This window comes from Vespula vulgaris, chromosome 14 (genome assembly GCF_905475345.1).
Source record: "Vespula vulgaris chromosome 14, iyVesVulg1.1, whole genome shotgun sequence".
NCBI lineage: Eukaryota > Metazoa > Arthropoda > Insecta > Hymenoptera > Vespidae > Vespula > Vespula vulgaris.
In genome coordinates this window covers 2,705,001-2,718,811 of record NC_066599.1, presented here as the reverse complement: position 1 = coordinate 2,718,811, position 13,811 = coordinate 2,705,001, and the positions used below count along the sequence as shown (strand labels likewise).

Below are 13,811 nucleotides of genomic sequence, written 5' to 3'. Positions count from 1 at the left end.
TGGTGGTGGTGGTGGTGGTGGTGGTGGTGGTGGGCAGGGGTGGCTCAGTCCGGGGAAGCTTTGCCGGCCATGCAAAGCAGGCAGAAACCGTAACGCTGGATAGGACGAAGAGGGAAAGAGAAAGAGAGAAAGAGAGAGAGAGAGAGAGAGAGAGAGAGAGAGAGAGAAAGGGATGAAGTAGAGGGGGTGGAAAACGGCAACCCCGACCGACCTCGGCTATATACCGACTCTCCCAACCCCTAATAAGGGTGGACAGCCACGATCGATTAGGTGGGCTACCCACCCACCTTTCCCCCCTCTCCATTTCTCTCTCTCTCTCTCTCTCTTTCTCTCTGTCCCTCTCTCTTTCTCTCTTTCCAAAACCATCTACCATTCGTCCTATCTCACGAAAAGTATCTTCTATAAATACATAGAAACAGAAAAGGAATAAATAAAGAAAAAAAAAAAATAATGGAAAGAAAAAGAAAAAGAAAGAATAAAGAAAAACAAAATGTCTCTCCCGTGTGTACTATTTATTCTTCTATCGTGTTTTATATTTTTACACGAGGAAAGTATCAGTCACAATTTCATTTAATGTAGTAGTAGTTACGCTTTTATCGTCGTCCAACGAAAGGCTAACAATAAGGAACGATCTCTCAAGTAGTTAAGTTAACTTCCACCTCGCTCGTTCTCCCAAAACTTTGCTAGAGTCTTCTCTCTCTCTCTCTCTCTCTCTCTCTCTCTTTCTCTCTCTCTTACTCACGTTGTACTTCCGTAGGTAAGTCACACTCGCGTGCATCGTGCTGTACCGACTTGTAAATTACCTTAGCAGCTAACACCCAGCTTCTCTCTCTCTCTCTCTATTTCTCTCTATTTCTCTCTCTCTCTCTCTCTCTCTCTCTCTCTCTGTCTCTCCCTCTCTCTCTTTATCTCTCTTGTAAAGGAGTACACAGGAAGAAAAAGAGTTTTCCCGCGGACATAACGCTTAATGAAAACGCTCGACACAACGAGGAGTAGAAGTCTACTATTCCTCTCGGTTGACTTTGATGTTACTTTACGAGATTAGTGTGAAGAAGAAAACGGGGATCGAAATTTTTACTCTTCTCTGGTGTTTTTTTCTTCTCTTTTTTTCTTTTTTTCTTTTTTCTTTAAGGGGTCGTTCTTTCAAACAATATTTTTCTCTCTGAGACTGATCTCTCCCTTTTTTCTTTCTCTCTCTTTTTCCCTCTCTCTTTCTCTCTTTCTCTCTCTATTTATCTATCTCTCTCTTTCTCACGATTGGAAATAAATTTCACGAGCTTTCTAAAATATTGCCTATATATTTTCGAGTTAACTCGCTCGATAGGAACCAACACGAGCTAACACTGCTAGGCTCCATTTTTAAATTTGTTAATTCTCTGGAAAAAAGAAAGAAGGGATATCGAAGGGGTGCCATGATCTTACCAAATCGAACCTCGACCGTGAACACTCTCGGCCTCTCCACTTGGAATCGATATTAAGTGCAGTGATGTCACCCGTTAGACGTGTCTCCTTATTTCAGACGAATCTTCCTCTCTCTCTCTCTCTTTCTCTTTCTGTCCTCTTGCTCCCTGATAATAAATTCTCACAGTCGGCCTTAGTTCAATCGAAAGTAGCGAGATTTCAAACATGAAACACTCGATTGTTGAGACAAAACCTTTTTTTCGACAATATGACCAACGTCGATCAATCTTTTCTTACATTTCTTTTCTCTTTTTCGTTTTATTTCGATGGAAACATATTTAATATTTGAGATATTTCATTTAATGCCTAACAAATAATACGATCATTTTTTCCAACTCGTTCGATATTTCCGATTTGTTAAACAAGAAAAAAGAATAAGAAAAAGAAGAAGAAGAGAGAATTGATGATAAAAGGATGCACACGAAGGATGTTCGAAAGTATGAACGAATGAAGGAACAGGTGAAAAAAAGTAGACGAAAAGAAATATGAAACGAAGAGAAAAAAGAAAAAAAAATGAAAGAAGGAAGATAGAAAGAAAGAAAGAAGAAGAAGAAAAGAAAAGAAAAAGAACGAAAAAAAAATAGAAAGAAAGAAAAAAGGAAGAAAGAAAGGAAGGAAGGAAGGAAGGAAGGAACAACGAAGGAAGGAAAGCTGATATCCGTGGAATTTTCATATCGACACAGAATGACAGTTTTTTAATATTAAATTCTTCTCGGCCTTTTGACTTCCTTTTTCTTCTACTCGTAGCGTTCGTCCCACGAGAAAGTTCACCGCGAATGAAACGATGAAAGGGAAAGATAGAAGTTGACCGAGAAAAAAAGAGAACGCGAGGAGTGCTATGCGTTGAAAGAAACGAAAGAAGGAAAGAAAGAGGAAGAAGAGAAGGAGGGGGAGGAAGAGGAAGAAGAACAAAAATATTAAAAAAAGAAGAAAAAGAAGAAGAACAAAAAATGGAAAAGATGCTAATTTTCATTCCTTATTCATACGTTTCCGGTCTCTTCTAAACTTACTGCAACCTCGAACCTCTTAAACGAAGCTCTTCCGTTTAACATCTTAACTGGTTCATCTTATCTCACGCGTGAACTCCTACAACATGTTTCAATATACATATATGTGTGAGTGTGTGTGTGTGTGTGTGTGATTAGAACTTATCTTAAAACATAATAAAATAATGATGATGATGATGATGATGATGATGATGATGATAATGCTGATGATTTTTGTCAGTCTTGTCTTGTAATAAAAAATTAATGAAATCTGAAAAATCGATAAAAAATAAAATAGAACGAAATAATTCTCTCTCTCTCTCTCTCTCTCTCTCTCTCTCTCTCTCTCTCTCTCTCTCTCTCTCTCTCTCTCTCTCTCTAGTTCTTTCTCTCTCTTTCTATTTCTGTTACAAAACCGAAGAGTAATAAATATCTAATAAATTTCTAGTCGAGTGATCGTAGACTCATCTTTTTCCCTTGCTCGATCCCAGTCAGGGTAAGGGCGAAATAAGGGACGGCTATATAAAACGGTAGTCTCGCTACAAAACCCAAAACAGTTTTCACGGGGACTGTCATTAATTTTGTTATTTATTTTCACAGTTTCCTTATGAAAGAAAGAGAGAGAGAGAATTAGATAGATAGATAGATAGATAGAAAGAGTGCAGCATCCATCTAGGTGAATGAAAATCGTGACAATTTCGGGGATCGATGCAACCCTTCTCTCTCTCTTTCTCTCTCTCTTTTTCCTCCCTGCTTTTTTTCTGTAATGTATTGTCGAGTCGAGTGCGAGTTTTTAACCCTTAAAATTTGGAAGGGTGCACCGAGTTTTCAAAGACATACGGGGCACAGAAGTCGACACACAGAGAGGGTTCGGTGATGCAATGAGAAAGAAAGCCCGTTCATTTCTATCTCTCTCTCTCTCTCTCTTTTTCTCTCTTATTCGTATGATACGAGTATAGAGAGCATGAGAAAAAGAGAGAGAGAGAGAGAAAAAGGAAGAAAGAAAGAGAAGGGATAGAGAGAAAAAGATAGGGAGAAAAAAATCGCAAGGCTGAAAGGAAGGATTACATAAGGGATTTTGGTTTTCGCGTTTCATCTGGACCAAAGCCGATTTCCTGATTTTTCGTCTTTCCACCGATGGTACTTGAATTAGGTGTGCATTGTGCGAATAAGAGAGAGAGAGAGAGAGAGAGAGAGAGAGACAGTTTGAGTCCTCCTAGCTCCTCTATCCGACTTCGTGACGTCGCATATTAAGTCGCGTTCGAACCTTTAATGGCTTTCTCGTTCCAGCAACCCCTGCTGAACGATACAAGCTCTTCTCCTAATATCGTGGATAGAGCAAGTATGTACCTACTAGTTTTCTCTCTCTCTCTCTCTCTTTCTCTCTCTAGCGACACTTTGAAGTGCGATAAAAATCATAAGAATGATAAGAAAAATTGATGACAATGACCGAATCGAGAAAATAAATTTTCATTTTCTTTTATTTTCTTTTTTGTCTCTTTTTTTTGCATCTTTATGATAAAGTAAAGAAAAGACATCTGTAACGCAAAATTCTTCCATGAAATAAAAATGCTCTCTCTTTCTCTCTCTCTCTCTCTCTTTAATATTGCATGATGAGTATACAAAATTCAAGAGAGTAACCTAAGTCACGTATCATGCATCGGTTTTGTTTGTTTGGACAACGGCTTTCTTCTCTTCGTTCGTGAGAAAGGTGTTCCAACCTTCGGTGATTCAATGACTCTGGGTATCGATCAAAAATATATTAGTCCCTGATATGACACTGCGGAGTGTTTTCTTTTTCGGGGTCGTGACAGAAGGGGTGGGATGCAATCGGTGAGAAAAGAGGCGATGGCACTTTTTCTTTTTTTTATACTCTAGCAAAACTCACAGAAAGAAAAAGAGAAAGAAAGAGAGAGAGAGAGAGAGAAAGAGAGAAATGATAGCACAAAAGCTAGCTCGGGTATATACCTGCTCTTACGAAAAGGGTTCTACCTGCAAGTAAAAGCAAAACGAGATAGAAAGAGATCGAGAGAGCGACAAAGAGAGAGAGAGAGAGAGAGAGAGAGAGAGGAAGGAAAAAAACAGGCTGGGCAAATTAATGATTTAGTGTCAGTTCCGATATCTGGGGTGGCTGTTCTCTCTTTCTCTCTCTCTCTCTCTCTCTCTCTCTTTCCCTTTCTTTTTTTGCTCTCTTTCTTTCTTCTCTATAAGTTCGATCTATCGATCGAATTCATTCTCCCCTCTCACTCTCTTTTGCCAAAAAGGGGAGGTCGCATGTGTGGCGTTACACATTTTTTTCTTTTCCTTTTTTTTTTGCAACGGATTTTTCTTCCTTTCTCTTCTTTTTTCTCTCTTTCTCTTTTTCTCTCTATCTTTTTTGGTTCAACAGCTTTCCCGAGTATAGGAAGGACATCCTATTACTCTACTTATAGCTAGTACTCCTTGGGAAACCCTTTCTACTAGTTTTCCGAGTGTGAAAAACCACGGATAGGATCGCGGAAGTCATCCACAGTTCTCGAGATTTACGAGACACGTCTATTGCATGTTCGACCAGCTCGAAAGGACGTTTCTATGTCGAGAAAGGGGAATAAAAATATGAGAACTTGTAGAAGGATATCGACTTGAAGAAAGAAATGATTCATGGATGGTTTAGTTGTAATACTAATTTTCATCTCTCTCTCTCTCTCTCTCTCTCTCTCTCTCTCTCTGTATATATATATATGTATGTATATATGTATATCTATATATATCTCTCTATTTTTTTTTGCTATATACATATAAACGGAACGAATACACACGTTTTTTTTCCGCAAATAACTCGAAAATGGCGACACGGCGATGTAGCTTTATAGGGTTATTTGGAGTTTACTGTGAGGGTGGAGCCATCGTTTCTTCGAATACATACATATATATATATATATATATATATATATATATATATATATATATGCACAAGTATATAAGTATACGTATATACTCGTCGAGAAAGGTCTTCGCGTTCACTTGCTCGTCCCGCGGGACAACCCAAGCCGATCCTGTTCAAAAATTGAAGGACGTCAGGACCGAAAACTGCATCCCACGCTGACCAAGGGAGCCTCGTGGCTTCTCTCGTGGGAACGAGAAAATTCGGAATTTAAATTCAAATTCTCGAATCGTTCCCTCCTCTTTCTTTTTATTTTTTCCTGCTTTCTTTTTCTTTTTTTTATTCTTTTTTTTCTTTTCTCCATTTTTCCTCTTTTTCCGTGTGTCCTTTTTTGATCTCGAAGCTAAGGATACCCTCGTGGAATTGGTACATCGTTTTGATCTATAACTCGAATCGTGGGACGGCCGGTAGGACAGGAATATACAAGTATGTATATCTGTATATAGATAATACATATACATGTACCACCTACGTGAATTCGATATAACTGGATATATACATATGTATGTATATATGTATGTATGTATGTATGTATGTATCGAAGGTGAGTGTGTCAAGGGACGAGTTATGTTTCGTCCTTCTCGATCCTCTCGTGAAACGACACGAAACCCCCATAGGCCTCTTTCTCCTCCTCCTTTACCTCCTCTTCATTTTAACCATTTTACATCAAACGTTTTCTACGTACATGTCGGACATGATACATTATTACAAACTTACATTTCTATTCTTAATAATCACTATAATAGAAATGGGTGATCAATATTAAAATTTCTTAATTATTATATTAACGATAATAGACGAATATAAAGATTATTTTCAAAGATAAAAGAATAATAATAGTAATAATGATAATATTAATAATAATAATGTATATAATGTTCACCATGAACGATGATGAAAAACGTCTTTTTCAGAGATGTCTTCTCGACACACATACACTTACATATATATATATATATATATATATATATATATATATATTGTCCAAGGATATATTTTTGAGAATTCTTCCATCGTCGAAGTAAAGGATGGAGAAAAGGAAGGAATCGAGTTTATCGATGTGTATTCTCATAGATAGTAAATCCTCTGTGTGAGTAAACTCGTGTAGGTGTGTATAGGGTACTACTATACTTGGAAGACTCCTCCATTAGCATGTTTGCGCTACGGTAGAAGGAGTTCTCTAAGTGATGTTTTGTGCCACACTATTCGGAATCGTCTTTTATATCGAGAACTCGTCCATCCCTCGGACGATGACGTCACGAAAAATTCTTATCGACGAATATTCTCCATCTTCTTCTTCTTATTATTATTGAGAGGGATACGTAGTACCTCTAGTAAGTATGTCTCCAACGAATTGTAGTAGTTCCTACCAATTCGATCAAAATCGTAAATCTCAGCGGCAAAAAAATACTCATCGAATTGTCAGAATAAATGCTTTTTTATTTTTCTTCTTCTTCTTCTTCTTTTTTTTTCTTTTCTTTTTTGAAAGAGAGAGAGAAAAAAAGAAAGAGACATACACGCACATACACGGACGCACACCAAAATGTATATTGAACATACATACATCGGATTTCGATGCTTAAGAAATGGAATAAGCCGACGGGTCGAAAAGAGGTGTTGGCACGTGGTCAAGAAATGTCAAAACTCGTTTTCCTTTAAGTTTTCAAGGCACGTATAAGAAGGGTTCTCGTAAGGTTTTGCCCTAGAGAAGGTCACCCTAAACTTCCGTCGGCCTTTTCTTCCGGGTCAAAAACTGGACACCATGGCACACGCGTTGTACGAAGATACAACTCTTAATCATTATTAAATTCAAAAAAGGAGAAATAAAGTTGGCACTTGAATCATTTTTGTAACTACTGCTGCTATACTTTTTCTTCTTCTTCTTTTTCTTCTTTCTTCATCATCGTCATCATCTACTACTCCTTTTTTTCTTTCAAGGTAACGATGTATGACCTTTCAAAGATCAAGATCGAAAGTAACGTTAAAGCTAACGTTTAAAGGTCTAGAGCTATCGTTTGTTATCCGACAAATCAAATCACCTTAAGGATCACTCATCAAACCGGAACCTCTTAGCCTAACAATTTCTATCTCTACTTTCGCGACGCCCTTCCCTTTTTCCTTAAGCGAAAATAACCTTCCAATGAGAAGGTCGAGAGTTCGATCGTGGAATTTCGCAATATCATCGTTCGTTCTTTCCAGGGCCCACATTTTCTTTTCTTTCCTTTTTTTTTGTCTTTTCTTTTCCTATTTTTTTCCCCTTTTTTTTTTTCTTCATTTCTTCCACCTATAAGAGATATATTACCACAAAAACTTCGTGTATAATTTCATCTCAAGATATATGTTAAAAAGAAAAAAAAGAGTAAAAAAGAGTAAGATAAAGAGAGAGAGGGAGAGAGAGAGAGAGAGAGAGAGAGAGAGAGAGAGAAAAATACGTAATTTCTAACACTACCAATGATATGTCTATCGTGTCCGCCATTTCACTTTAGAACCCTTCGTCCAACCTTCCCAAGCTGTACGTGGTATTGATAAAAAAAAATAGAGCCGCCCTATTGGCCAGCCGGACCGTGGGGTGACCTCACCCCTTCGTTCTGCTGACCAAGCAGAAGCACCCACTAGAACTCGTCTCGTATAGGCTCGTTCCTATATACGTGTATACTACATTCATATCTTTACTTGTATATGGCTCATAAGGGACATCTATACGTACGTCTTCAACACCGTTAAAAGAGTACACCCTCGACATTTTCCTTCCCTTTTTCTCTTCCTCTCTCCCCTTCTCTCCCTCTCTTTACCCTCTCTATTTCTATTCTTTCTTTTACGCTAATCATGAGAATATTGATTTTCCGGCATGTCACGTTGCTACCAAAGTAAATGGTCAATTACTTCAGTTCAATACCATACAAGTGCTTGGTAATTACACTTCCCAAGTAAACTTTCTCGAATACCTTTAGTTTAACCTTTGATCTTTAGCAATATCATTTTCTAATGGCGAAAATATACGTTCGAGAAGAAAATGAAAAGAAAAAAAAAAAGAAAAGAAAAGAAAAACAAACAAGAAATTAATCTGAAATTCTTGATCGAATTTATATCACAATATTTTTCTACTCGAATTATCTCGATTAAATGAAAGAAAAAAAAAAAGAAAAGAAGAAAAGAGAGAAGAGAGAAAGAAAAAAAAACAAGAAGGAGAAAACACGATTACGTCGATAAATTAGTTTTCATCGTATCGCGTTACACCGAGAATATCTCAGAACGTGATAATAAACCAATAAGAAATTCTATGTTTGTAATTTCGTTTAATTGCTCGTTTTATCTCGGCAAGCTTTACGTAATATTAATCCAAAAATCCGACAATGTCTATTTAAGAACAACTTGAACGTCTTAACAGTGTTATTCTTGTTCCTGTTAATATCATCACCAAAACTTACCAAAAGGAAAACTTACCAAAACTCCATGCGAACGTGAAATCTTTTATTACAAACTTCGATTGATCTTCGTCTTCGATTACATTCGATTAAATCGACGAATACACGATAACAATTTGTACTATCGATTTTCATCGAGATCAAGCACAATCACGATCTTTCCTTAAGCAAGCCCGAAACGTAACTGGGCTCATATATGAAGAATCTACGTCTCGAAGAGGTGTGATAGGGCCTGGAAAAAAAGAAAAAAAAAAAAAGAAAAAATTTTACCTGAGGCGACCTTTTTGAAGGAGAGGGGATCAGGTAGTAAAGGGTTTAGTGGTAAGACCCCCCATTATGTAATCCCGATTCTTTATTCAACATCTCTCTCTCTCTCTCTCTCTTTTTTCTTTCCTTATGCAGAATCCCTTGACAAGGACACAATCAGAATCTTGTATGTATGTGAATAACATGGAATGCAAATGCGTGATCTCGTCAGTATCTACGAGAACGTTGCTGTGAAATTTTAGTCAAATTACGAAAGATAGAATATAATGTTCATTGTATATATATACATATATATATATTTATATATATATGTATGTACGTATGTATGTATGTATTTATGTATGTATGTGGATAAAGCAAACGACTTCTTTACAACGTTCTTCCAACTCTTATAGATCGAGGACATATGTATATATGTTTCTCTTTCTCTCTTTCTCTTTCTTTTCCTTTCTCTCTATCTCTCTCTCTCTCTTTCTTTCTCTCTCTTTCTTTCTCTCTCTCTCTGTCTCTCTTTCTATATATATATCTATATATAATTTTATATTTTTTAAAATATCCACTTTTATGAGCGGTCGTTGCTTGAAATAGTAGCGACGAAGTCGACGCCTATGACCACATATTCCTAGAGTGTAAAGTATTACGATCATAGAACTATCTGTGTATGTATGTATGTGTGCCTATGCGTATGTGATACAGACTACCATGGATATAAATACGAACACGCGATAAAAGTTTCGTGCTAAGGATGTCGAATACGTAAATATGTGTATTTGTAGCTACCTGAAATGCAAAATGCAACGTTACCGTATGTACCTACATATATGTATATGTAAATGCATGTGCGGTGAGATGACTATTACCGAAACAGCAGCAGTCAGTAGGAGAAGAAAAGAAAGAGAAAGGAAAGAAAAAAGAAAAGAACAGAAAGAAAAAAAATAATTTAATTTATTTTTACCCCGCTGCGAAGCTACCCCGTTCGAGTAAAGGGTTGCTACTCTTACTAGACCAGAACCAGATGACGCGTCTTCTAATTTCCTGTATGAAAAGCGAAACCGATCGAATCTCTCGTCACCTGGTGGCTTTTTCAAAATGATCTGTAATAAAAAAGAAAGATAAAGAAAAAAAAAAGAGAAGAAAAAATAAACTGAAAAAAAGAACAAAAATGAGGAAAAGAAATTGTTTGGTTTTTTTGACGTCCTACACATTTCCTTTCACGTCGACTCTTTCAACCCTTTCTTTTTTCTTTTTCTTATTTTTTTCTTAAAGATCCCATTCATTTTATTCGAACTTCTAATCCGCGTTTAGATTGGATAAAATTAAAAAATATAATGGAAGAAATATAATCGAGTGAAGATCCTTTTTATTTCTTTTTTTTTTTTAAACACCTATGAAACGATTCGTATACACACACACACACATATTTCTTTCTCTCTCTCTCTCTCTTTTTACTTGTAAAGGCCAGAAGTAACCTGTAGTGACCAACCTGCTTCGCAACAACGAACGAAGTCGAAGTGCTTGAGCTCTCCCCTCGTGCCGGATTACGCGCTTTTCAGGAAAAAAAAGAGATAAAAAAGAAAAAAAAACCTACTGTCGATGGTACAATAGGCCAAGGGTGGTTTTGGGTGAAAAAACCTGAAAACCGACACCAAAACAGGGCGGGGAGCGAGAAATTGGCGACAAAGAGCTCAAATAATACCGCTAAAGTGGTACTATCTGATTCTATGCCTATTGCAATTTTCTCTCTCTCTCTCTTCTCTTCTTTCTTTTTTTCCGAAACTCAATCTATCCGATTCGATCATCCGATTTTTAGGGTCTTTCCAATGACTTTATTCACTTGTTTTATTCACTTGTTGCAATCGTTTCAAATAAATTAATTCAGCCAATATGTTTTTTTTCCCTTTTTCTTCTCTCTCTCTCTCTCTTCTTCTTCTTTCCCTCACGAGCGAATACTCATAAATATTCAAATTATGATTCTCATTGGAATCTCTCGCGTGTGATCTTACACTGAAAATGAGAAAGAGAGATAGAGATAGATAGATAGATAGAGAAAGAGAGAAGGAGAGAAAGAGTGAGAGAATGAAGAGAGATGGCGAGAAAGTAAAGTGAGGTAGGCAACACGCAAACTCACCCTTAAAATACTCGAAACGTTTTGAATACCTTATCATCTCGGGCATCTCTAGAACCCTCGAGTTCGCTCGAACGCGTTTAAGAATTATCCGAAATCTCGAACGACCGGTGAACGTTTGCCAGAGTTCTTCTTTCGTGGAATGATATCCTTCTAACTGATCGTGATCTTCATTGTCGAATAGAAAAACTCTTCCATAGTTTTCCATGGAGCAACGCGCGGCTCTTTACAAAGGGTCCGCGGCCATTAACAAATTGTCTCGAGTGGATTCACTTGTCAAGCTGTAGGCCATTTTACAGTAGGTTCAAGAGAGATCATTTACAATCGGTGCGCGATGGCACACGCGCACACAAACACACACACGTAGATACATACATACACATAAATCACTATATAGTTCTCCAAACGATCTAATTGAACTAATTATACTCAACTATTTCAATGAAGCATAATTACTATAAATTAAATGCCACGATAGATCATTTACGATCTACACAGTTAGATCATTATAGTTTCTCGATACAATCTAATCGAATTGATTATATTCAGATATATATATGTATATATATATATATATATATATATATATATATATATATATTTAATAATTAACATTAAATTAACATCGATACGAATAACAACGAAGTTCTAATTGAATATCCCTAAATAAAAGATTTTCAAATTTGATCTATTTAATAGCAAAAACAAATAAATAGAAGAAGAAAAAGAAGAAAAGGAAAAAGATGAAGAAAAAAAGAAACCATAGAAACATCTCGTAGTTGAAAGCTAAATATAAATTTGTAGAGACTAACGTAGAGACTACCGTTAGAGAGTTTTGGCCGAAAGAAGGAGAAGATCGATAATATATATAGTTCGACGCATCCCTAATCCTCTCTCGACGATTTTTTTAACCCCATCTGTCGTTCTCTCGACATCGATGCATCCCTTCAACGCGTAACACGCGCGTACCTGCGTGTTCGGTATCGTTACACGTCGTGCCAATACGGCCTACTTCCTTGACTAGGAAAAGGATTGAAAAGAGGGCCTTACTAGAAAGAGAAAGAAAAAAAAAAGAGAGATAGAAAGAGAAAAAAAATTCGACAACAGGGGTGTCTCTCTGACTACCTGGAAATCAATCTCTCTCTCTCTCTCTCTCTTTCTCTTTCTCTTTCTATCTTTTCGTGGCAACCCTTAAGGATAATCCATTAACATAATTTTACATGGGCGAAACTCTGCCACGGGGAAACATTATATCGACGGATATATGCCAGATGCAAAGAAGGAGGAGAGAATAAAATAATAGGAACCACGTGGGCTCAGGTATACGAAAAAAGAGAGACAGAGAGAAAGAAAGAATGCAAAAGGGTTTAATTCGAATATTTAAAGTTTCTCCCGTGCAAACTCTTTTCCTCCGCGTAACGGTCCTCCTCCTTCTCACCCCACATGAACCCTTTTTCCCTTTACCCCTTCTCTTTCTATTTCGTTTTTTTACCCTCTTCCACGAGGTCTAACAAAATCGCACGTATTCGCGTTATTCCTCATGATACCGATGTAGGTACCTGAGACCGGTAACTCTATAACCAAGGATAGAATAAAATAGTAAGGCGAGTATCACAAACGAACCCTTCTTCGTCAGGAACATGATGAGTTCGGCCATCGTCGTGTGCCCGTTTGCCCAAACGATGGAGTTCAAAGGGTCTTCTCTTGCATTATACACGTGAAAACGAACTCGAGGCGAACGCGTATGTATATGTGTATATACAAACGTAAGTAAGTACGTACCTATCTAACTGCATACGTATCTACGTACCTACGTACCTACGTACGCTTCGCTATCTCGGCTAACGAGGTCCGCGATGGATGACTCAATGATCAGAGGAACTTCATCGGGAATGAAAGAGAGACTCGTTACGAGATATATCACGCTTATAGAGAATATATGCTCTCTCTCTCTCTCTCTCTCTCTCTCTCTCTCTCTCTCTCTCTCTCTCTCTCTCTTTCTTTAACTCTATCTTTCTTTATCCTACTTCATTACTCTTAAAGGAATATTTCACAACTGTTTTTTTCTTCCTTCCTTCTTCTTCTTCTTTCCTTTTTTTTTCTTGATCCCTTGTAGGGTAGAAATTTTCAAAAGATATCTCAAAGATGAATAGAATAATAACAGGGCCAATTAACCCGTCTGTTAAATCAATTTTAATTAATTGTTATTAATAATAACGAAACATAGGCAACACGACGATAATGGAGATAATATGTAAGCGATGGAGAAATAAAAAGGGAGAAGAAATAGTGGAGGGGTAAGAGGAGTATGCAAAAAAAAAGAGAGAAAAGAAAAAAAAGAAAATAACGGGAGAAAAGAGGAGAAAAGAAGGAATAGATAGTCCTGTGGTCCTCTGTGGTGAGGCTTTGATTTACGAGAATCGTGACGTGTCATTTGTCGGGGGAGCCCCTTCGGACAGCGGAACGTCCTTCTTATCGGTACGTACCAGCGGCCATTTTCGAATCCTCTATCCTTTTCCCGCCAGCAAGTTTCTCGTTTCCCTTTTTACTGTGGCAAAAGCACAAAGACTATCCTAATGCGAAAAGAAGGGATCAGGAAACGCGAGCATGAGAAAAAAAACTTG

General features: G+C 37.3%; 1 long non-coding RNA gene across 3 annotated transcripts in view; it reads right to left on the bottom strand.

The window, feature by feature from the left end:
- The window catches only part of LOC127068942 (uncharacterized), a 40,467-nt gene that overhangs the window by 8,592 nt on the left and 18,064 nt on the right, over positions 1 to 13,811 (bottom strand). The window contains exons 4-6 of one of the 3 annotated variants that reach the window (XR_007783255.1): positions 10,018 to 10,156; positions 8,815 to 9,027; positions 7,725 to 8,010 (exon numbers count right to left, since the gene is read on the bottom strand). The exons of 1 other annotated variant lie outside the window; for it this stretch is intronic. This is a non-coding gene — a long non-coding RNA (uncharacterized LOC127068942). Of the gene's footprint in view, positions 1 to 7,724; positions 8,011 to 8,814; positions 9,028 to 10,017; positions 10,157 to 13,811 lie in introns of those variants that run through there. One more of the 3 variants, XR_007783256.1, reaches the window with a different exon arrangement.